Source organism: Falco naumanni, chromosome 14 (assembly GCF_017639655.2).
Source record: "Falco naumanni isolate bFalNau1 chromosome 14, bFalNau1.pat, whole genome shotgun sequence".
Taxonomy (NCBI): domain Eukaryota; kingdom Metazoa; phylum Chordata; class Aves; order Falconiformes; family Falconidae; genus Falco; species Falco naumanni.
The window spans coordinates 21,457,412-21,483,578 of NC_054067.1; positions in this window are offsets into that span (position 1 = coordinate 21,457,412).

A 26,167-nucleotide genomic window follows, 5' to 3' on the forward strand; every position below is an offset into this window, starting at 1 on the left:
CTGGGTTAGCAAAAGAATATATTTACCTGAAAGATAGACAGGCACCTGCAATGAGGAGGAAGAGCTGGTTTACATGGCAAGGGTTTATTATAGATTAACAACATCAGCCCTGGTTGGGCCAGGCTTTGCACATGTGCTTTGCAGAAATAAAGATTTCAGCATTCCTGTGCCAGGGCAAAGCTTGCAGATTGTTGGTGAGTTTTCAAACGATAGTATGGCTTTATAAAATATGACTCGGTCAGGAAGGTAGCACCAGTGAGAAAGTATATTTGCACCCCCTTGAGTCATTGTGGCAAAAGGCTCCAACGCCATGGCTCTGGACTGATAAATAGATTAAGAAATGGGTTTCCTCATTAGAAATTAACTCAAGCATGAGGAGATAATTATATCAAATGAGGATGTGAAGAACCTCAGCTGATAGTAGTCAAAGGAAAGTAAATAAAAGGAGCACAGAGGCCAAATGCTCCTTTCCTAGCAAGGAGGCTTGAGGAATAAGTTGCCTGGATATTTGAGAGGATGAACCTTGTTGTCTGTGACTGATGCAGGTAGGTCTCATCGTTCTCTGTTTTCATCTTGTCTTTTACTACATTTCCCAGTAATACCTGGCTTTGTGGTGTGAGTTTTTGCTGTTTGTTTGCTGCTGGGAGTGTCTTAACCCACCCTGCTCTTTAAAGCTTGCATAAAATAAACTAAAGCTGATATGCACAGTGCTGCTGACTTGCTGCTGTTCCCCATCTGCTGGATTTTAGTGATGTTGCTTTATTTAAAGTCAGTATTGAGGTCAAATATTTCCAAGGGTGGCTTGTAGGAGCTAGGTGACTGCTCTTTGCAGGAGAAGGCATATGGAAGTCCAGGCAGCAATGAAGGGGTGCGTTCAGTGTCTTCTGGATGGCCACCCACGTAGGATGTTGGGAAGAAGCAGCTTTCCTGTATGTGCCTTAATTCTGCAGAATCTCTTAGCTCTAGTGTTGTCACTATTACATTTTATTTTGTGAAAGAGCGACTGGGGTGCATAGCAGGCATCATGCTTTGGAATCTGCTGCTTTCCCCCTTTGGGTTTCCTCTTCCAGACAAAAGAGAAACAAGTTCTGTGATAAGTTTTGTACTTGCACTAGACAGGACACTGCACGATGCTGAGCACCTTGTCAAGAAAGTGCTGAGCCTTTGAAGCCCCGTGGGTTTAAGGGCAGTTGGGTCCCCAGTGCCCTGAAGAGCTGACCCCTGTGATGCTCCGTTTCCCAAGCGCGGGGACAGCAGTGTGTGGTGAAGAGGGACAGGCTAAAACCTGCGCCAAAGGGAGCGCTCTGCTTTGCTGAATCAGGGCGGTGGATGCACAAGCATCCCGGAGAGCGAGGACAGGCCTGTTGACTCCTAAGGACCACTCGTGTGCCTTAATTGAGTATGTGCATGAATGCTTAACTGGGGGGGATCAGCACAAACATCCCTGAATGTCAAGCTCTCTTCTGTGTCTATTTTGTAAAGCTAATGACCACCAGGCATTAAAAAACCAGTTCTGGTCTTTGGAGATGCTGAGGCATCTTATTTCATATTTTTAAAGGTGAATGCCTTCACCTTCAAATAAAATGTCTTTATTTCAGAGACAATGAAGCATAGAAAAAAATGGAGTGCTGTGGACTTAGTGTCCTTGGAAGTTTAAGATCTTTTTGAACTGTCCATAACTTGAAAAAGGAACCAAATAATAATGCTTAGAAATATTTAAAACCAAAAAATCATGCTCAGCAGACAGTTCTTATGACAAGGCTCTGCCCAGAGTGAATTTTTATGCTTGAGTTATAAACCCTTGAAAAATGGGGATCCTAATACAAAAGCTGACACAGCTTTAACTAAAGCAGCTCTAGTAAGTGCTGCTATAATTATTTGCTCATTAATTACAAATTTTGCAAGACATGAGAGTAACACAAATTGGAAAATAGGAATAATTATCAGTAATAATGCCACAGAAGCTGGACACATTGAAAGTATCTTCCTCTTTAAATTTAATAATACCAAGACAGCTAGGAAACTAATAAGAAATACATAATTGAAAATTAACCTTGCAAATCTACTGTTAATAAACCATGTACTCCTGCGTTACAATAATTTTACAGAGCCCTTAATTTGCATTTGAAGTGTTATTCCAGGTAATACTTTGTATGTTCACAACAGCTAGTATGCATTTGAATTAAAACAAAAATGCCAAGGTAGGATTTACTATAGCTGAAGAGGACAGAATAGTATACGCTGTCATTTTTAGTAGCTCAGAGCTCAAATGCTTGGAAACCCAATGTACAATGGTGATTTTTGTGCTGGCTGTTACGCATGAATGCTGTTTTGTTATTGTTGAATTCGAGTATTGTAGTGTTTCGTGCTTTCATCCTTCGCTTGTGTCAAGATACCAGTTGGGCTGTTGGATCGCTTGTGCTTTCTCTCTGAGGTGTGAGGCTTCATTACTTGGGGATGCTTGAACAGCACCCAGTGCCTTGGTGACAGGTAGCGCATGGTCCTCGAGATGCTGCTGCAGTGCATGCTTGTACCATCATGTCTGAGCAGTTTTAATGGATCTAAAGGGGGCAGGCTGCTGGGGGCACTGGGGTTTGCTGGGCAGGGTAAGTCAGCGTAGCCTGTGGTTTAATGGGAAGGGGCTGCTTTGCTGCAGGCTGCACCTTGTGCCTGAGGTTTGCCTGTGGCTCTCATTCGGAGGGAAATGGTACTTCCTTACGGAACTTTTTAGGTTTGTTGCCAACCGACAGAAGTCTATAAAAATCTGTTAGATCAATCAATGTGCAAGTAAGGATGAAGAGAATTGCTTATTCAAAACTCAGCCTGAGTCAACTGCTTTTGCTGAATATCTCCCACTCGTAAAATAAACCCGACGCATGTTGCTGCCTGCTCCTTGTGCTCAGTCACAGAAAACTTGTGTGTTTGCAGCCAAGGAGTGTTTAATAATTTTGGAGCTCGTATCTACCGAGCTCTGAGCGCTCAGCTGAGAAAAGAGGAATGACTGCAAGAAAGAGGAACATCTGACGGCAGGCTTGTACTTGTATTGCAATGTGAGTGGCAGTGGAGCTATATACAGGGTTTCAAAGTTGTGTATGGCCAAGCAGCTTAAAAAAAATAAATAATAAAAAAAAATAACCCGGAGACCTACAGTGTTTGGCATGGGAGTGGAGGAACATTGTACACAAACAATTGGGTTACGAGTGTGCACTCCAAACAGTGTTCCTGCACAATTCCAAACTCCATCAAGGGCTGCATGTAAAATGTTGGCTTCTTTGTGCAAACCCACAAATCCTAGGGAAAAGGCCATTAAGGGTCAGCAATTCAGCTGGTTGTCTGCTCACTTTATGTAAGAGGTTAGCAGCAGTATGCTTTTTGTCCAAAGCCAGCAATAGCAGGAACAGCTTGTTTCTGAAAGGGCCGTGGCTCCCCTAGTAGTGATAGAAGAAGGGGTCCTGAAATAAACTTCGAACGTGGATAGTCTTTGATTTGACCTTTTGTCCATTTATTTGGCTATAAGTATATGCTTAGCACAGCGTTTGACTCCTGTCACTCCTTCCCTAGCAGCCTATATAGCTCAAGCACCACCAGTGCAGGCATTTTTTACTCTATTTCAGTATGCTTTGGGGTACTTGGAAGACATCGTGACATGGGACAATAAGGTGTTTTTGTTGCCTGAGCTCTTCCTCCAGAGTAGCTCAGTGTTGTATGGGAGAGCAAACCTCCCATCTCGTAGCCTCTGGGTGAAGTCCCAGCAGCATTGCAGATCTCGGTGGCTTCAGCCCACAGGAGGAGTGGATGGTGATGTCCCCCTCCAAATGCCTTTGAAATCAGTTTACATATTAAAAAAAACCACTCCACAAATGATAAATGACATAAAGGTCTCTTCTGCTTTGGGGGCAAACCATGGAAAGCTCTCACAGCAGTGGAGTAGGGCTTATTTGCGTGAACCTGGTGTGCCCATGCCTGACTCCAAACTTGCTGATGTGAGGAGAGCTTCGCTTGATCCCTGAGGCTTTGTTTTGGGAACGGGGCAGAGTGAGGATAGGTGCTCCTCAGCTTAACCCTAGTCAGGCTGTAACCGCTGCGTTTGTGAATGTAAGAACTGATGGCACACAGTTAAGAGATGACCCAGCGAAGGGCTGTTGAAGACTGGTTAGGTGCAGCTCCCTTCTGTGTGTGTCTGTAGGTCCTGCTGGCACTTCCCTGCGAGATCCGAGCAAGTGCTGGGGATGTGCCAGCTTTCCTGTGGGAGCTCAGAGGCTCGGCCAGCCTCCCGGGCTGAGGCACTGAGCAGAGGCACGTCTTGGGCTAGGAAAGCTTGGAGAGCTGAATGGATGAAGAGGAGCAGGGAGTAGGCTGTCACTGCTCCAACCTTGAGAAAATAGAGATGGAAAACACCCTCTCCTCTCCTCCGGATGAGAAACAGGAGGCTGTGGGAGAAACGTGCTGCTTAATGATGCCTCTGAAGCAGCTTCTGCTAGTGAGTTGAGATCAGCATTCTGTTCACCACTGCTTGCTCAAGGAGAGGCATGAAGGAACAACTTAGCTAAAAGGAAGTGATTTTTAGAAGATGGGGAGATGACTTTTTTTCTAATCATTCTGCTGTTATTTACGTTGCATGGTTCTTGAGTTATTTATTTCAGTGGGAGTTGATGCAAAGTGGGATGGTGTTTAACGTGTAGAAGGATGGTGAAATCCATCCTACAGCTGTCCTTGCTGTTTCAGGGCTGGCTTCGATAATCTTCCAACCTGCAAATTGGATGGCACTTTTTGGACACTATCAAAGTGTTGCTGATTGCCAGGGGTGTTTGTCATGGCCAGACCCTTCTGCTTCCCATGCACTGTCCATGCTTCTGCAGTATATTTTAACCTGCCACTTAACTCACCCATATGCGTTTTTAAAACACTGAAAAGCATCTGATAACTCAAAGTGTGCTCCAGCGGAAAAATAAAAAATGTTAACACTGTTCATTGATCAAAGCTAATTTATGCAAACTGGGCTCTGCTCGCAACTGCAGCAAGGTATAAACAGTGACATCATTGAGCGTGAGCTCTGCCAACCTGAGTTAGTGTCGCAGTGACAATGGAGTGACTTAACTATTATGATCTCACTTAATATTTCATACTTAAAATGTAGCCTAACCTGTAATTCAGGGTTATATGGAGTCCACATAGTAGCATTTTTTTCAGAACAGATTTTGACACAAACTTCGTAGTTAGATGTTTGAGTGGCATACATGCTGCATATGCTGTTACACTGTAAGGCTGGTGGAAATCCTTTCTGAAAGGAAAGTTTACTGTGGAATGTTTTCTATTTTTTGTTTATGTGTGCGTGTATACAGACATATGCACACAAAAGGGAAAAGAAATCTGGAATGTTGTCTTAAGCTTTCCGATATGAAATCATCACAGAAGAATATCACTTGGATCAAACAAATATAGCTGCAGTTTTTAAATCCCAAACCCTGTCATCCTCGCAGCAATGACAACAAAATACTGTAGACATGATGGGTCATGAGTTAGAACTTTGAACAACAATTTTAGCTTCCAGCCTCTCTTACAGAAACAGAGCTGAAGTGACCTCACATTCAGTCAGGGAGGTTTTGCAGCTGGTCTGAAAAAGCATCAAGTAAAGCACCAGGAAAAGAAAAGCTTGTTTTACTTGATACTTGGGCTCCCCAGGCGTGCGGCCGGTGGGGGAGGATGTGCTTCTCTGTGCTGCAGAGTCAGCCTCTGCAGGTGGAAGCCTTCAGTTGACTTGCTTCTCAAGCTTTTTTTTAAATTATTTGTATGAGAAATAGAATAACAAGGTTTTCCTAGTTTACACAATGAGGAGGGGCAGAGCTCAGGCTGCATGCGTTGGTGGAGAACGGTGTCTGAGCTGTAAGGCAGTCTGACAAAAGAGCAAATGGTGACGGGTAGCCTTCCAGTGAAAACTGTGGACAAGATGCTTAGATTTGTTTACGGTGAAAGACAGTGGGCATAGGAGGGATTAGCTGCTAACCTTGGCCACTGCAGTAGAAGGTTGGGACCGATGAACCAGGAAAAATTTTTCCTATTTTTGTGGGTTTAGCCAATCTTCTGGCCCTGGCACCGTACCTAAAGAATCTATGGCTCTGCAGACATGAGATGCTGTGGGGATGATGCCAAACTGGGGGAAAGTAGTCAATAAGTCAAAGGACAGGACTGCACTCCGGAGCAGTCTTGACAGGCTGGAGAAATGAGCTGACAATGCTCATGAAGGCCACCACAGACAGTGCAAAGTCCTGTACCTGGTCTGGAGCAACTCCGTGCAACCCTACAGGCTGCAGACTGGCCAAGAAGCATCTTTTCAGGCAAAGACCTGGGGGTCCTGGTGGAAAAACTGAACATGAGTCACTAGTGTGTCCTTGCAGTGAGGAAGTCAGTACTCAAAGCTTGAAAGGAAGAGGCTCTGCCTTTGAAGTTGGCCCTGCTTCCAGCAAGGGATTCAACCAAAGCACCTTCAGGACCCCCTTCCAAATGAGATCATTCTGCGATTAGTTAACAGAGCCCCTTTGCAACTGCCTTTAAAGGGTAGGAAGGAATGGTCTGGGGGCAAGTTTTTTCTCTAGGAACATTGTATTGTTTGCACTGCTGTTCAATTAAGTTTAAGATTTACAAAGTTCCATTCTTCATGACCTTAAGGGTCAGTGTTTCTGCTCCTTTTTGGAGAGAAAAAGGACAATGAGTATCCCCAAAAGAATGTGGCTGAGCCTTGAGCCTGCAAACTGCTCTGTTGTACAGGAAAATGCCTTTTTTTTTTCCCCTCAGACTGTCATGTTCTGTGTCACCAAGCCAGGTCTGGGTGCTCACTGGTGGCCACCAGCAGCCCGTCCTTGAAAGCACGTCTTGGTGGTTACTCAGCGTGTCTGAGGCTGAGACACTTCATACTTGGGCAGGGAGGGTGGATTTCATTAGCAAAGTTTTTTGCACTCATGTTTGAAAATTGTTTTGCAAATGCCACTGGAATGACCTTGTCACTGCTATAAATACTTATCAAAAGCAATCATTATTAGTTCACATGCTTAAAATATAGTGACATAAGATGCATTCATCAATATGAGTTTTCCAGTTGAATTAAGGATAAGAAAAGGAAGGAGGGGGTTGCAAATCCTAAAGCAGCATTTAAATTTTGGATTTTTTCGGTTCCGAATGAATTTCCAGTGTTCCTCTTAGCTAATAGGAAATTTTATGGTTTTTCAATCAGAATTGGTTTAAGCCACTAGAAAACAGCCTTTGTTCCTATATTGATAGAAACCCAGTATTCTCCTTTCTTCCTGTTTGGCCTCCTCTGCCCTGGGTGCAATGGGAGTAAACACAGTAGAAGGATTTGTATTACCAGCAAAGAAGAACAATTGCAGCAGTGTTTAAATTCACAAGGTTTGATGATTGTAATTGGAGTTTATTTGAGGGCGGGGGGTGTCGGGGGGGAAATGTTTATCCCACTTCATTTTTAGAGGCTCCATTTGCGCTTTTCATGCTTATCGCACAGGGACAAACGTTTTCTCCATGTAACAGAAATATTTCTGATTCCATCCCAGAAATAGCCTGGAAGCCAGGAGATCCCGGGAGTAGGTTCCTCCCTCTAGTGGCCGCAGAACGGAAGGTGCGGAGCTCTCAGACCAGGTAGCTTCACTTTTTTTTTTTTAGAAAAACAGAAGAGGTAAAAAAACCTGCTGGTGTGTGGTTGTGTGGTTTTGTTTTGTTTTTTTACAACTTCAGAGAAATAGTCATACGGCACAAAATATCTGCAACTGCAAACCAAGATACAGAAGGAAGGTTTCTCTAATTTTTTGAATGACCTTGAGGCTCAAAGTACAACTGAGGCAACTTGATAAACACAAATGCTAATGAGCTTGGTGTCCTGCTTGCTTCTGGTGGGAGAACTACGGGGCAGACACTGCACGCAGGAGTAACTGCTGCAACCTGCTCAGCATCTGTCCCCACAGGGGGTAGCCTGCAGAGAGGAAGGGATGGGGGATCTTCAGAGAATTGCCTGAATTGTGTTTTGAATTGGTGTGTTTGAACCACCTTTGAGGCTACCATGCTAGTTTGACATGTAAAATGTAAACCCACGTGTTCTAAATGACTACATTTCCCCTTGTGCCTTTACAGGAAAGGGAAAACCATATTGTATCTATAGGCAGAAGAGCCTGACCACCACCTATAAGTCAAAATAATAAGCACAGTGAACAAATCTACCTCTTCTGTCATATTTTGGCTTTCCATCTCCTGTTGATGCCTTTACTAACAGAGAAGAGCATAAACCCATTAACACACAATGTTTTAGACTTTTCTGTGGAAGGGGGCTGGCTGAAAGCTTGGTCACCGGTTGGCTTCTCAATACCCATTGTCAGTGTTTTAGTCTCCGTGACTCAGCCACTGCTTCTTGCATTTCAGTAAAGTGTTTTTTGAATAGAAATGATTATGTGAATGAAAGGCAAGGTTGAAACAGCATCTTGAACTTAGGGAGAATGTGTCCTTCAAGCTCTGTAGTGCTGAAAATACTGTTCAATGAGAGGTTGTGAGTTGCTATCAAAAGAAAACACAATAAGAAAGCCCCAGTGTGGCAGGGGTGAAGCTGATGGCAGCCCCCAGGTGGTGGGAGTTACCTTTGACGTGGGGCAGTAGCAGAGACATCCCTTGCCAGGTGGGGGGTAGCATGTGTGCAAGCTTGCCTGCTTCTTGGTAAGCTTCACCTGGGTCTGGGAGTGAAGAGCTCTGTCTTGGGAAGGCCCAAGGGGGAAAATGCGGCCAGCACCTGTAGGGCACCTTATTGCATGTGTGGTGTCCCCTGGGACACAGCAGCTGCCTGCCTGATCTGTAAGGGCATGTGCATTAGTCCATGAGTTTGGAAGCCTTCCATCGGGGAGGAACCTGGTGACTTCAGAGTGAAATGCAAACTCTGTTCCTTCCAGCTGGGGTGTGAATTGGCAAGGCATCTAATTGCATCTTCCTTCTGTGAAAGTTATCGATATCTCTTTTGCCTTTTCTGAAGGCTGTCGCTTTGGAACCTGTTTCATGTTGGGACTTTCTGAGGAAAGGACTTGCCATAGGAAGCCTTGACTCTGGCAGGCCTGTGTGTGCCTGCTGCATGGTTGTGGCTGCCTGAGCTCACCGAGGTTAGGAGACCTCTTGGCTAAGGGTCATGTTTGCCGGTCACCTTGTCCTCAGCACCAGGTCAGCTTGTTGCAGATGTTTGCCCAGCAGCCATCATCATGCTGCCTGGAATGTTCCTTAGGACGTTAATTAGCAGCAGTACAGAAAACACTTTAGGACTTGCTTCTTCCGTGCTGTCTCCTGGGAAAAACTTTAAACCTTAGTGACTTTGCAAATCACAAAGCAACACTTCAGTCTTTCAACACTGTCACCTCTTTGCATAGTCTCTTGCCCCAGCTCTGGCAGGTACCTGGACTGCTTTCCCAGCCTCTTGTTTCTCCACTGTTCCTGAAAACTGTTCTAATTTTATTTTACCTTCCTGTAAAGTTTCCTTTCATTCACTGCCTTTGCTTTTCTTATCGCTTTCTATGTTCTTAACTTCATTATGCAATTGTTCCAATCCTGCTCTGTATTTGATGTTTTGTAACTTGTGTCTGCCTTTTTCTTTTTTCCCCCTCCCCACTGTTGATTACTTCTACATTTCTGTGTTCCTTCACACTGGCTTTAAAAATAAAATGGAAAAAACAAGTTGAACATTCCTTGTGCAATTACTGCGAGGTGGTACGCGTAACCCTTGGGCATACATTAATTTATCTTTGAACACTTTCTATTTCCGTCGTGTCCTTTCTCTGCCCAGCTTTATCATGTTGAATTTCACCCTGCACTTACTCTCCCAACTTTGCTCTGCTAAAGTCTAATCTACTTTTTATAACTTTTAGTTGAACATTAATCCTAGTGAAATCCTTAAAGACTGCAGCCCTGATTTTCCTCCACGCCTGCATCACCAGTCACAATTGCTGTTACAGAATCCTTGCTCAAGAATTACTCCTTACAAAAAGCCATTGTTATTCCATCCATACTTTAGATGATGGAAATAATACTGTAGGACTGTGCACAGTAAAGAAATACTTTTTTTCACAACTTCCATAAGTGTTGCTCACATAATCTTCCCCCTTCTAAATTTTAGCCTTTCACTTTGATGTAGTCTCAGCTGGTTGTTTAGGCATCTCCCTAATTTTTAGCAATGAAGCAATTGGTCACAACTATAACTATTTTCTTCCATTAGGAGTATTACTCTTGCCCATAGGGCTACAGCCGTACTCTTTCTCTGAGCTGGTGTTCAAATCTAAAGGGATGAATTAAATGGGAAAATGATGGGGGTGAGGGTGGCACTGATGTCCTCTTGCTAGACGTGGAGGAGTTATGCAACAGCAACACTGGGGAGATTCCCACCACTGACCCTGGGGCACTGTGCTTCCTGTGAAAAGCTTTTGGAGCTTATGCCATGGACCAGACATGACAACGGGCAGTGTTCCTTGGGAAGGAGTGGAGCATTTAGTTGGATCATGCTAGAGTGGAATAAAAAAAAAATGCATCAGCTCATGTAACTCATTGCTTGGGGAACCAACTGGGCCAGGGATTGACTTTGCAGCAGCGTGAGAGTTGCACAGGAAGCAGTTTAAGAGATAAATTAGCAATAAAGAGTCTCTTCCATCCTACAAATGTGGACTCCTTGTCAGACAACCTGTGGCTCAGCAAATGCAGCAGCAGCCTGATGGGTCCAGTGAGACTTGTGCTAAGGAGTAGGGATGCTCAGCTGCTGGTGAGGGCATTCAGTGGGTGATGCTCTACAGAACGTGTAGTGTCCATCTCTTCCTCAATGCAGAGAAAGGAATAGATACATATACTACAGAGGAAACAGCCTTTTGCACACAACTTCAGATTTACTGGTAAGGCAGTCTCCTGCAGAGTGATTGCAGCACGTCGTTGTAGTCTAAGTACCTCTGGGCAGTGAGGAGAGCCAGCCTGGCCGTGGCAATGTCCATAAGTCTCTGGTGAAATGTGCCAGCATCACATCATGCTGAGGTTGTTCAGGGCTGCAGCAGGCACAGAATGATGGAAAATGCGTTGTCAGGATCCATGAGAAGGACCACCCAGAGAAAGCTGCACCAGCAGTAGCAGTAACCAACCTAGGGGTGAGTGGTAGCGCAAGGAATGGAGGGGGGTTTATGCCTGTAACACGCAGCTGCACCTGGAGGAACAGCAGCTGACGAAGGGAGACTGGCTGCTGCATGAATTCCTTAACCCCAAAGCCTTCCAGTGGGTGGCCAAGCACTTCGCTTTTGCCCTTTAATGAAGCAGTGGATGATGTGACCTCAGGTGGGTTGTGAAGACAGCTCTGGCCCAGCAGCCCTCACAGAGATGTCATGTTCCTCAGGACCGGCTTTCCCAGCAGACACCTGCGGGCTGGCAGGAGGACAGTGGCTTGTGGCAGGCTGGTCCCTGCTGGTCAGCCACCTCTGCGGTGGTCACCCCGGAGCAGGCGAGCAGCAACGCCGGAGGCACCTGTGGGGGCTCAGGGGAGGCAGCGCTGGCCAAAGGCACTGGGACATCTCTCAACACAGATACTGCGGTTCTGATACTTCCATAAATTTCCTTTAAAAAAGAACAGACTCAGATCGATGAGCATGAAGTCTATGTGTTCATCCACACAAAGGTCTTGAAACAGACTCCAGATGAGCCCTGGACTTTCTAGACCTGTAGAACGGTTCCCTGAAAACTCCCTGTGGCTACTGCCATCAAATGTGCTATTTGCAACCACACAAAATCCATTCCCAAGGCATATAGAACAGTATCAGTGCTGAAACTTTCTGAATGTATTTGCCTTGTTCTTCATATCTTTACCTAGTCCTTGTGTTATCATATGTAATTAACACACATCTAATAAAATATTGACTTTGACCTCATCAGTGTCATGGCTTATGAGGTTTTGTTTTTTTCATGTAATGTTCCTTTTCCTCTCTATCAAATTATCACATCAATTTGTTTATCAGAATTTCTGAGTACATATATTTTGGAAAATGAAATACCAAGTGTTTTCAAGAAACACTTTCAAGCACAGTAAATGATGTATCTGAGTGTATTTAATTTTTTATAAAATGCAACAGGAAAACATGTCTTTACCTTCACTGCTTTGTCTTTTCTGTCTTCCACCTACTGATTTTTTCCTCAGAAAGGAAGCAGATAAAAAGAAGAATGAAGATTTCTTGTGTTAAATGAAATCAACTTAAACATCTTTTTCTTGGCATTTAATCTCAAGTGAAAATTTGCAATGAGAAAGGATGTTTTCAATTCAAACTGAATAAGTATTCTTCAAAAATAAGTATTTGTTTGGAGGGGGAGAAAGCTATAATTGTAAGTGTTGGTTCTCACAATAAATATTTCCATAGTGTATTTGAATTGATTACTGTCACTTTTTTCAGTAAATTGCAGTCAGATCACCCCACGTCTTGTTTATTTACATGGCCAGCTTTAATTTATCATTGATTATATTGAGTACTCAAAGCCTTTAGTGCAAAAATAATTCTTTCACTTAATGTGTAATCATTTAGTGGGGTATAATTTAATAAAATGTATATGGTATTTCTGCCTTGGCTGTAACTTAACCTCAACATGATAAACTTTCTCCAGTAGAAGGATTAGCACTTTCTGGTGACTTTTGCCTGGGTATTTATTTAGTCACTAGTTCAACATCCAACTTGGTCAAAGTATGCTGTGATCTGAAATCAGGTACTTGACCCGGTAAAAATATTTCTGGGTTTGGCTGTGCTTTCCATTAGACCACTTTGTGTCAGGTAATTCAATAGGATTTCAATTCAGATCACTGCATCTTCTTAATTAAAGCGAACAACAAGCAATCCAAGGCAGAGCATGAGAGAACTGGAGGTGTGTGCAAGGCAAGGGGACAGAAACCGTACCTGGAAAAGAGATGAAATAGTGAATGAATAGCTGTTGAGCAAATGGTGGTAAGGGACTACTGGGCAGGTCATGATAAATTCTATTTTGAATTGCAGTGAAGGGCCGAGGGGAGAGAGCGAGTTTTTCTCAGCAGTTGCATTTCTGGGGACTAGAGCTGTCGCTCCCCAGCCTCTGAGGCTCACGAGGGATGGGGGAGTCAGCCTTTTCACAAAGAAGCACTTAATTAGGGATGCAAATTTGCTAGATCTTCCTTTTACACTCAGATAATCTCAAATGATGAAGAAATCTGTCTTGCACCTGCTTTCTGCCTTTCCAGCATCCTTACATTGCTGAGCTGTGGCAGCCCTGCGAGGCAGCAGTGGTGGCACCGCAGCGTTACAAGCGCTGGAACCGGGGCAAGTTATCTCAGCGCTGCTCCAGCGCAGGTGGTGCGACAGGCTGAGCGTGCCTGAAGGGGTGAGGGTCTCCTCCAGGAAAAGCTTCAGGAAGCAGCCGAGAGGAGTGCTGTGTAGGTTCAAATGCATGTCAAAGCCTTGCTTCTCGGGGAGGGGGTGAGGAGGTTTTCCATGGTGTTCGGACTGAGATGCTGGGACAGTTGCTTTCAGCACAGTCTTCACTAAACTGGACCTGACCTCACCAAACTAAAGTTTAAGGGCACAAGCTTTGAATTAACGCGTTGTTCAAAACTGGACAAGGGCAGCACTCATCAGCATGAGTCTGCTTTTTGAGCTCGATGTGGGACACCTAGGCTTCCCGTGGCTTTAATTGGGCTTGCTTCAGTAAGCCTATGTCTACCTGCATTTCAGAGCGGTCATCACTGTGGAGTAGGATCTTCTTCCCAGCTCCTGCAGGAGCTCAGTGTCACTTACTGGGGCTTGGCCAAGGTCAGTCAGGGAGACTTTTGATTTTTTTATTCTGCTGCTTTCCTTTTACTCTTCTTTCCAAAGCCCACAACAGATTTCCTAGCTGCACTTTTGAGCTCCAATGCTGCTTGAGACTTGTTTCTTGGCATGGAGGGCATGCTGCACACGGCAAGTGTCTTCCTTTTTCTGCTGAAGAACACTTTAAAAACCCTCAACAAAAATGCACCAAACCCAAATACCCAACCCCTGCTCTAAATCTACAAGTTGCATTTTTAATGATCTCTTTATTTGTGTGTAATAATCCAAGGTAGTATCTAGAAGCTTCACTTCTGGAAGGGATTAACAAAGACTTATCTTTTATGTAGTGTAGAGACTGCTGGAAAGAAAAACAGCAATCCAGTGACAGTTATGTTTTCAGTGATGCTCAGAATTGAAATACTGGTTGATTATTTTTTTTTTTTTTGCAACTTTTCTTCTTGAGGAAAGAACTTCTGAGTGCAATCAATTAAAGAAAGGATCTGATTTGCTTTGTAATTGTTTTTCTGTCTGTATGAATGATGTAAGGGCATATTGGAAGAATTTACTTCACTACTCTGTCTTTTCTAAAATAACAGGTTTACTTGTTGATTTATGGGTTGTTTGTTTTGTTTTTGTTGTTCTGTCTGTAGGTGAGAGAAAGGTTAATTTGCTTGAGAAATCATGTCTATGCCAGAGAAGGTCAACTTGTTCCATCATAGTGTACTGCCACTGGAGGCTGACCTGAACCTAAACATGGTGGTTTCAGGGAAGAATTAGGCATTCTGGTTTTCTGCATGCTTTTCCTAGTGTTTGTTTTCTCTTTTTTTCATGGTTTCTCAGAAAAGGCAGGAGGGTGTGACTCAGTGGCGAGTTGCTTATATCCTCCCCGGAACTGATTCTGTTCCCTGTAAAGTCACATTTCTGATATTCTGCTTCAAAAAACCTTCAAACTTTGCTGAGGCTGCATCAAGCTCATGCATCTCTTGTCCTCTGACTGACCAAAAGCCCAAATACCAAGAAGTCTGTGAATTGTGTTAAAAGCAGTGAAGAAATGTGCAAGTATAACAACTGGGAAAGACAGAGAATATTAAATTTGTCTAAGAGCTGCCCAGGAACATAAGAACACAACAGCCAGTGTGTTCCTGGAGGTGTCCCCAGCTCCGCTTGGCTTCTTTGCTGAACTATTTCTGTGACTCGTAGGATGTGGATGGCAAATGATGGACCAAGGAGTTGTTGGAGTTTAAACCTTTTGGAGTGCCGTAAAAGCTAATTAAAAGGTTTTCATGTTGTATGTTTTTTTCTAGTAAAACAAGTTTAATATTAATGTAACAGAACTGGGTGTCTGGTTGCCTGCTCTACCGCCCATCGCTCACTGCAGCTGAATGCGAAACATCAAAGTGTTTGAGTCTCTTCTGTTTAATTTGTTTCCTTCCTGCTCCTTTTTTCTTCTTCATATGTTTAAATTCATGTACATAATACATGTTTTCAATATGTCTGTTCATCATGTGTTGGAAAGCAGAGTGGTAGTGATGGAATATTTTAGGGCGATAATTTCAAAGAAATGTTAAACCTTATGGAAACAATTTTGTTTCTATTTTCCAGATATGTGGTGAGATTAAAATCTGGTTATTGGACTTGTTATGCATATTTTTCCCATGTGCATTTTATAAGGTTATTGAAATATTATTGTTATGTTCTGATTTCAGTGTGCTGCCCCCCTCTATTTTATATAGCTAATTGCAGTAATTCTGTAACTTTATTTTTGTAGAGTAATGATTTTCTTGTTTTCAGTTATGGAGAACTGTGCTCCTGGTTTAAACAGAGTAAATAAACTCTCAGGGTGCAGCTGTCATGCCCAGAAAAAGTATGTGTTGGTTTGCAAGACTGGCACTAAGGAGTCTAATTTAGGAAGGAAAAAAGAAATCTGCAATGCTGTTCTAAGAAGCTTGCCACAGTATTAATTGTCTCTGCCTATATTTGGCTATAACTAATGTGGATTTGGAGTGTTAGCCTGTGTGTGAGGTGCTGCTTGGTCAGACCCCCCAGGCTGAAGTGGCAGCGGGCTCCAGCAGCACCTGCACGCTGCACCCATCCTGCCGCCGCAGAGCCAGCCCGGAGCATCCAGGTTGGGCTCCCCACGGCAGCGGGGCTGCGGGGCCTGTGTTCCCCTTCTGCCAAGGGGAAATGCTCTGCGAGGTGATTAAGAAAGATGAAGCTATCTCCCAGTAGTATTTTAGCTACAGTGTTTAGTGGAGGTGGGGGAGGAAATGTTTAATTAGTCTGTAGGTTTCACTTGTGCTCTGGGTTGGATGTATCTGAGTTCACATTGGCTTCTGCCTCTTCCTTTCTTGTTCTGAAGACAGTGTTCCACCTAAAATGTTGGATCTATGGCTTGGAGGCTGTGCACCCTGTGCTGATGGGGTCGATCTGGCTGGCTTGGGGAAGCCCTTCAGCTCCTGATTCTGCAGCGTAGGCACCTGTTGGAGCCGGGGGAGAGGGAAGGGGCAGCGTGGGGGAGTCAGAGCAGGGCAGGGGATGGGATTCAGTTGGGAAGAGGACGGGGACAGGGCACTGTCAGAGAGGAGAGCAAAGAAAAGCCATGTCATCTCTGAAGTCAGGAGAAAATTGTGAGAGATGTAGGTAACTGAGGGATCGGTGCTGTCTTCTCCAGGCACATCTGCTGCCTCCGTGAGCTTTTTGCAGGGACCTCCATTATTTTTTTTTTCAGACTTGTTTGTGGGCACCTGGGGAAATCGCCTCTGACCAGAAGTGTGTTTGCTTCGTAGTGGCCAGCCAGTCTCTGCTGGTGCGGGAAAGTGGACATTGTGTAAATTCCCACCTGTGCGCGGCTGCGAGAGGGGCTCACTTGCTCCTCAGCCTCTCGCCAGCCTTGTACACCAAGACTGAGGAAAGGCAGACCTACTGGGGCTTGTCAAGCCAAGAAAAGCTTGTCCAGTGCCTTTGCAAAGGCTAGAAGATCAGGCAAAGGTCCAAGTTCTTCTGCTGGTGCTGCCTCCTTTGCTGCAGACCAGCGAAAGCCAGGGCAGGGACTGCCGACGGTGAGTGCTGGCGTGGGTGGAGGGGTGTTGTGATGGGTGTGATGGGGTTATGGGGAAGGGACTGGAGGTGGCAATGCCTCAGGGAGATGCAGGGTCAGAAGCAGAAGGGGATTTGGAGAGGCACCTCTGATTTGAGTGGTTCTGCTAATAATTGTAAAGCTAATGGAATTCATGTGTAAAACCAGAATTATTTGGGCAGATCGTAAATTAGAGAACAGCCTCATCATAGCTATAAGTTATCCTTGAGGGGGCGCGTGAATTTTTTTCTGAGGAAGGGGCATATAGTCTACTATATTAAAAGAAAGAGGCTGGATGCAATGGTTTGGGGAAACTTATTTCAATTAACTTAGTAGCAACTGGATGATAATTCAGTAGTGACGGGGGTATGTTGGTAGTGTGTGAATCTGAAATGCCAGTCAGCAGGAGTCCCTTTTCTGTGTACTTTCGGTGCATTCTGTGTTTCCTGCAGGACTCATGAGGTGGTTGGGGGTGGGGGAAGCAATGCAAGAAATCTCAAGGTTTTTTCTAGCTAGTCTCATTCCTGGGCTCCTGCTTTGCGCTTTTGTGGATGTGTAATTGGTATTAAGGTATAAGGGGTGCTGCAGTGGGGACAAGAAAGAAAATAAGGATTATTTTTTTCTCTTCCTTTTGCTGGAAAAGTATGTAAAACATGTTTGGAGTTTGTCAGTATAGAAACAAATGTCTTAATTCACTTGCAAGGGCTCTCAAGACTTCAGGTTCTTCAACCTTTTCAGGTATAAAACCCCCTGCATTAAGAAGCACATTTACAGGACTTTACATAATTTACTATTTTTTTGATGAAAAATAGCATCAAAGTGACCACCTGAGGCACCACATCCATTACCTTTTGATAAGAGACGGAAGCTGGTCAGTCCTGTTCTTGTCATTTATTAGTACTGATTCCTAGGGTGAAGAAATGACAGGAGTTAGTTATACAGTAGCTTCTGAACTATAGTGGTGTAGCTGGTATAAAAAGCTCTCTGATTTTCTTTAGGCTTCCTGTACATCGCTACATGGCTCTGGTGGTCCCTTCATAACCTTGCAAGACAAAACACTTGATATTTCTTTCTTTTTGGTAGTTTCTTATATGATTTTTTTAAAAAATAAATATTTTTCTTGAAGTAGTTGTTAAATCATTTTCAGACTAAGTGATTAATTCAAAAATATTTGTACTTGCACATCCACTTCAGATTTTGGGGATGCATAGCACAATACACAATAGTTCCTATTATAGCTTTTAACAACCTGCAGAATTGCTCCTTTCTTTCCCCTCCTCTGGGCAGCTCATATATCGCCTCCTGTTTAACTCCTTCAAGATGCACATGAAGAAATTTCATGTATACAGAGGCAATCAGGCCTCCCTCTGTCCTTGAGACTTCACGGAAAGGATGTATGTGTTGGAATTTTCAACTATGTATTATGGAGTTTATTGCCAGTGGAGTATGCATAGATCAATATTCAATATAGCTGTAAACATACGTCCTTCAGACATATGCTAGACGCCCTTCGCTGCGTGCAGCCTGGCTGGCAGCTCACTGCAATACCAGCTTACAGCAGCCCGGCAAGAAGAAAAATAACATCTTTCTGGTTGCCCCAGTCCAGGGTTTCTTAAAGCAGATGGTCAGACATGAATTTTGTGCTCCTGAGCCATAAAGTTCGACCTGCTATTGGAATTTTTTTAGGGTGAGCTATTTAGGGGAGGAGAGGGTCTTTCCCCAAAGTTTCACGGAGCTTCTGCATTATTGGCATTTAGTAGCAGCTGGTGTTTTCTGTTTGTTGGAGGGAAAAGCCAGATCATCTTGCTTTGTTGATAGAGGGAGCCCACGGATAACCAGCATGCAAGGTCAGCTGGGGCCACTGGTACCATTCTGTTAATTAGCATCTTCCAAGCAAATTATTGGAAGTCTAAACTTTCCCATTTAATAAAATACAATTAAATAATTTTTATTATTTATCCCAAAGTTTTGGGAGAAGGGTTCTCCCAACCCAAAGAAGGTCTTTATCTTGCCTCTAAGTTGAGGGTTACAAATACCTCCCATATAAAAATGAGTGGGGGAGGAAATTGTGGTTCATTACTGAAATTGCTAAGGTTAAACTGCTGTGTAAAGGACTTTTTCCTTATGTTGCTGTATGATCTCTTGTTCAGTTTAAGATCGCTTTAGATTGGGCAGGGAGTGTTTGCAGGGGTCTGAGGGCTGCCAGCGTTGTGAATCTTGGGGTTTGGGGGTTTTGGTTTTGGTTTTTTTTTTTTTTTTGCTATGGAGAAAAGGTTTTATCCCATTGCTTATGTGCTAGAAGGGGCTGTGTGTGAGAAATAATTACCAGGGAATAAAACTGGTGGCAGTTCTCACTTAACCCACTTGCATGGCACATACTTCAAGTGCCATACAAGCCTAAGCGAGACACGAAATAAAACAGGGATTTGTTTCCTTCTGTGTGAATTTCCCGGTTTGAGATGTCTTGTCAGGCAGGAAGAAATAATTATTACTGGGAGAAGATGGGAATTCTCCCCTCAAAGATACTCATTCATTCATTCACCAGGAGAACAATTAATGACAACTCACTAATGGCTGCAACATTTTATTTTCTATTTGCAGTGGCATGTGCAGAGCCAGGCTTCCGCGTGCCCGGGCGCTCCCCGCCTGGCCCCAATTACTTTGGCAGGGAGGCACGGCACGCTGGGGACCCGCGCTCCCCAGCAAGCCCCTTCCCAGCCAGGAACAGGGCTGAGCTTTTGGCATTGGAGTAATGCCTATGAGTAGCACTGGGTAGTAGAAATCACTGATTGTTTCCAGCAAAGGAATGGCAGTTGTGTTTTAACTGTGTAATTAATTACTGCAGATTTGGGGGAGTGGGAGGAGAGGCAGGAGAGTATTTGGGTTTCAGGGCTGGGAGGCTTCCTGATGGAGCAAATGTTTCCCTGCAAGACAAAACAAAAATGAAACATGCAAGGAAACAGAAGGATCTTGAAAAAATAAACAAATCAGGAAACCAAACAAACAAAGCCCCTGAATTGCTCTGTCCAGTGTCCTTGCCAAGGCTTTTGCCCCAAGCCCGTGGCTACAGCATTGGCTGTTAGGTGGCCAGTCTCCCAGTACTTGGCTTTTACCACCTTTGGAGTGGCTGTGCACAGCTGTACCTGCACATGAGATGTTTGGTCAAGGAAAGGACAGGGAGGCTGGCTGAGGTGGAATGAAACAGGGGTCTGCAACTGCGTGCATCGTGCTTACGCAAAGGGAAATGCATGTGTTGTCTGGTACTTTAATACGGGTACCACTCCATAACTTACGGTTGGGAGAGACCGATGTCCCTTGTTCTGTTTTTCTGACCTGGAAGCCCAAAAAGGCTGCAGACCTGAGTCTGGAAACAACCGTTTCAGGTCAGCCTGGAGCTTTGTGCCCTGGGGCATCCACCAACCCCATCACCAGGGAAAGGGGAATTAAGCAACATAACCCCGAGCCTGCTCCGTACTGCCGGTGTGGTGCAGCAGCCAGAGACCCAGTGACTTGGCTGGTGACAGCCCTAAAGGTGTCCAAAGCTGCCTGATCACTGGGTTGTTGCAAAAGTGGCTAAGAATCGTGTCCAAGCTGTTTAAAGTAAAATCCTGTTGGATAAATTCAGTCTCTTAATATCAGACATGTCGATGGAGGTCAGGAGCTTAAGTCTTTCGTGTTCACTGATAATGTTAGTTTTAATGCTTTGCCAGTTCAGACTTGACAGGAGAAAAACCCAATGCTAGCTAATAATGAAGCAATTAACCGTGATAATGTCCATTTTGAAGTAAGCAGTACAGGTGCAGTCAAACTGGGAATGAATACATACAGTAATACATATACAAATGTACGTTTCATGATTTAATTACACTTCTAAAAGCAGCAACCCAGAGCAGGAACATAATGCCCTGATGTTTGCATTACTCTTTCTCAAGGAAACGCCCAAAGTTTGCTTGTAGCCCATGTAGACTAATGGTTCCTGTGTAATTTATTTGTTTCTGTGCTGCCTTTTCAATTACGCTGCTATAGCTGATGTTGGGAAGCAGCGGAGAGAGTGTGAGGGGAGGAAGGAATTGCTCCTCATCCAAAAAGTGCTGCCATAGCAGAAACAGCCTTTGATCCCAGAGAGATGGTTGTGAGATTTAGGACTTGCAACGTTCCCATTGCTGAATATGTAATTTAGGTCACTGAACTATGTTTTGGTGGAAGATACTTATCTATTCCACTTCTTGCTGATGTCATGTGCTGGGAAGTCAGATGCTGGAGTGCAAAAATACATGAGAGGCCAGACTTAAAATGGCACATAGGGTATAAATGGCTCTGTGACGGACTGCTTGCGGTTTGGAGAAGTGATTGTAGGGGATGAAGGTCACATTGCTTCCGCTGTACTTCGTTGTCCTCCTCTGTCCAAATTCTGATAAAAACACATGCACACACAGAGCTAATCTCTGCCTTCGATTTTTAGTCTCTGTATTAAGCAGAAGACATTAAGGAAATGTCTCCTACTTGCTACGTAAAACTCGCCTCTCTGTTGTAACCCTTCTCTTCAATTTCGGGAAGCTGAAAGGGTGTTAAATTCAGGTGTTCCCTTGTGTGTCCAACAGAGATGCTCACTACCAGTGAGAACGGTTACTTCAAACCAAAATAGCCCTCCCAAAGAATGGACTTCCAGATGCATGATAGCAGGACTTTGCCAAGGCAGCGATGGAGGAGCCCAGCCTTGCTCAGGCGGCTGTGTGCTTAAGTCAGCTTTCTCTGACCCTCAGGCTAACCATGGTTCCCTTATTCTGGAAAGAGCTAGTTAGACCATGTCACTGTTCAACACTCCATCGGCTGTTGGCCAGTGCTCTGCAGCATGGGCAGGTGCTGCTGGTCTCTAGGTGAGCTCTCCTCTCCTGAGCTTTGCTGTGTGCACTAGGTCAGATACAGAGAAACTGGAGGTTGCATGACTTACTAGAAAAGTCTACCTGGATTTATGTAGCTTTCTGAATTTTTTTTTTTTTTTTTTTTAACCCAGCTCTGGAAAGTTTTTACTTAAAGGAGACTGTTAACAGGGAGCAAACTTGCAGAAGGATACATAGGTGCTTATCTTAGTTGCAAAAGTGCTCAGAAGTTCAACTGATGGCAATGCAAATTTAAATAAGTAATAAATAAACTAAATATCCAAGCTCACCCTTGGGTAAGAAAAGGAAAATAAGCCTCTTAGATAATTCATTAGGTGACGCTCAGAAAAGAGCAAGAGAAAAATAATTTTTTTCTCAATTCTTTCATGGTACTAGAAAAAACCAAGCAATTTTCCACTTCTCTCCACAAAATTTCAACGATCAGTGATCAGTAATGCAGCTGTGAGAAATATCAACTAATTTTGCTACCTAGTATTAGAAAATCCCTAATTTACAGCAGCAGCCAATGCCAAGATAGCAATATGGATTTTGCAAATCAATCTTTAGGTCTGTAGTTGCTGAGGTCTGAAGTATCAGAACCACTAAGTTCACATTTTCTGCATCTTTCTTATCAGATTCCAACCTGACTGTATCTATAAAAGCAACCAGCTTTCTAGCATTGTGGCTTTGGCTGACATATCGAACAATATAATTCAGTATGCCTACAGCTCAATAATAGTTCACCTTTCCAGTGAAACCTGGAGATTTTAACAAGTTGGGAGCAGGATTTTCCTTTCTTAGGGTCTTCTCTCCCTGAAGATGTGCATACTGTAGGACTGTTTATATAAGTACTGTACATATCTATAAGCATTATATACAAATGCACATATGTGTATTTATTATTACTTGAATGTACTTATTTGTGTTTCCTAGTGGCTGTTTAATTTGGCAAAAGCTTACAAAGCTAATGATGTATGTTGCGTTAAATTGCATGCTAAATCAAAGATATCACCCTAGAATTTACTGTGAGATATTAATTACTGAGGTTGTTGTCAAGTAGGAGGTATATGCAGCTTGGTGCAATTTGTCATTTATAACAATTCTTCTCTTACTAAAAGTTACAGGATTTACAGATGAGTTAATCCACATCACCTTTGTACAGCAGTTAATTATTAGCTCCTGCGCTACGGGCTTTCACTTTAAAATTGCCTTTGTGCTCAGTCAGTCTTGCTTTTTAAAACAGTTTAAAATTATAGAATATATTTGTCACTGAGGCTGCTGCATTTATCTTAGGCATTGGTGACTCTTAAACTCTACGCTAAACTCTTTCAACATACCTCAGAGTGAAGCTGTCGCTCTGAATTTCTCTCTCTCAAGAACTGATTAAAGTGATAATTCTTTAGCGGTGGTGGCATAAATACTGCTGGTAATCTCCCTAATGGACAAAAGGCACAAATATAACCACTGATTCACTGATTTCAAATAAATTTGCAGTTTCTTTTCTTCATTAGCTTGCCATTCTAAAATAAAAATCATGGCCAAAATAGTTAGCAACTGTCAGGAAGATTTCCCACATCTGTAGGAATGCTGCAGAATTCAAACAGCAACTCAAAACGTTCCTGTGACTCTTCAAACACAATTCGGGCTGCGTACAGCCGTTCTGCATAAATACCGGTACAGTGGGGTGGAAAATAAACACTGGAGATTATTCACAAAAAAATTTTAAAAAAATAAGCTCATATTTAATGAGACAAGGGTGTAATTTTCCTGCCGGTGTGGGAGGAGGTGGGGAGGGAGAGCAGGCACTTCCAGAGATTTTCTGTTTAGCACTACAACTCTAGTTCTGAGCGGGACGTATCTCTGATATCTTGCAAAGTATAAGTATTTTGGAATACCTTCTCTCCATCATTTTCCGCTATTTTTCCCAGTTTACGCTAACTTTTTGTTTGCCGGTGGTTAGTTACTTTAACAAGTAAGATATATTGAGACATAATTCAAAATGACAGCAAAGGAGTAACCAATACATGGTGCACAAATGAGTCCCTGTTAACATGTTACGTATTACATCCTTTATTGAAACCAGCCCCTGCTCTGTGTCGGCAAACAGCGTTTACAGCCATCACCCCAGCTTGGCTTTATGATGGATTGTCTTAAAGCTTACTAGTATGTGGAGTAAAATATTGACATCAATATAAACTTAAAATGTTGTTAATTTTTTTCTTTATATGGTCTTTGTAAGGATTTACATTCAAACAACCTTTTTAATCACAGCTTGTAGTTTTAAATGGGCTTCCTGAGGCAGCCTGCGTTCCAAACCTTGGAGGTCTTTCGGCATCCATCTTCTGCACAATCAATTAATTTGAGGATTATGGCAAACCTGACCAATCGGTGTCTGTCTGCCTGCCTCCGTTCTGCATCTTCTTTGCCACCTTCTGACTACCCTAAGTTCTCATACAGCTTCATTTGTATACCTGGGATAGTAACTTTTCAAATAAATTTTATAAAGAAAAAAAGTTATCACCCAACTTTTCATTCTTAAAAAAAGTAAAATAACATTGATGCTAAACATCAATCCTGAACGGATATATAAAGGATTCAGAATTCCCACATGCTCTGCTCAGTTTTACCCTCTGTATCCAACTCTGGTTTTCTTTGTGCTGAAACTGGAAAATCCTGACTCTTTACTCTGGTGTTAATGCAACAGATGTCTCCAGGTCCTGTCCTCAGTGAACTCCTCTGATGCAGCCACTGAGTAGACATACTGTTACTGCCGAGTACGGGAGGACTGAAAAAGACATGTTTTTTTCAAACCCTGTGTGTATGTTTCTGGTGTCTGCATGCTTATAGATGGGTGCCAGGCATTGTTTTAAAACTGGCTGCTAGTACAAACCAGTGTACGTGCTACTGTGTGTTGCTGATGATAATGCCCCTTACGCATTGTGAAAGCTTTCATTAGAAAATAGGTTTTGTTAGGGCATAATCTTTACAAACATCCAATGTTCAAAAAAAGCCAAAACACAAACCAACCCCTGAGGGGTCTGTAAGTGTGGGGAGGAGGATGGGAGGAGGGGGAGCCCAGACCCCGTGCTGCAGAGTGGCTGCAAGTACGGGTGCTGGCAGCGGCTGCAAGGGACGCTCACCCTGGGGGATGCGGTTGGCATGTTTCCAGCACATGGCAATACCAGCCCACTGAAAAAATGCCACTTTCTCTTGGTGAGAAAGGTGATGGTATGTTTATCATGCAGTGAAGAAATAAATGGTAGCCATTACAAAGGTGTATAATTCAGCAATTACAGTTATTTGTTTTTTCTGACACCCCCTGCAAACAGTTATCACTTCAGTCAAACATAATTTGATTATCTTTTTTTTTTTTCCTTCTTCTTTTTCCTGGTACTGTGTATTAACAGGGCAAATAAAAGGGAAAATAGTGCAGTCCCTTGTAATAAAGAAAACAGCAGCAAACTATTAATGCTCTTTGAAAAGAGTAGTTTTAACAAAGTAAGCAAGAATCATTTTCTTTGGTTGAGTGTTGATTCCCTAGTGTGCTCTCAGTAAGTAATTAGAATGGCCCAGTGAATGTCAGCATCAGCTTGTTTATTCTCATTATTTTATCATTTTAAAAACCCTCTAGGTGATGAGACATGCAGTATAGAACATAATTACCATTATTAGCATACTAATTGGACACAAAAATAGGCCAACTACAAGGTAGCCAACTGAATAATTTCACATTAATCAAACACCATAGTGAATAAGCCTATTGTTAAATTGACAGCTACAATAATTGGCAATATTTCGCTGCGAAATATAAGAAATTCCTTCTAATATCTCTGCAATGTTATATAATTTAGTAATTTCCCATATTTCCAGCTTTAACTTTGTACACCTAGTTCAAGTTCAGGAAAACATCATGATAAGATTATTAGTCTATTATCAAGTGGACGAAGTATATAAAGACCTGCTTGTTAGCATTCAGGAATAGATTCGTACGATAAGAAAACAAAAAGGCTACCAATTTAGTTACTTGTTGCTTCAGCATTGAATATGTATAAAGGTTCACGATAAGATTTGTTTAACTGTATATTAAAGTCCAACTCGTGTCTTCAAGAAACACAGAAAATGGTAAAGAAATTAAAAAAAAGAGCAAGTGTTAAAATACAAAAAAAAAACCCAACAGTGGGAACTGTGACTTTCATCCTCCAGGATAATTTTTTGGCTGAGGCTGGTTTGGCTTTTCAGTAGTGCATTTGCCAGTGCCATCCCCATCTTCTTTAACAGCGAGCTAGAAAGTTGCAAAGCCACCACCAGAAGTGAGAATTCATGAAATGCTCAATTAGCAGCCGGCAGGAAGGGAAACTGGCCCTGGCTGTGTTTCGCTTTGAAACCTTGGG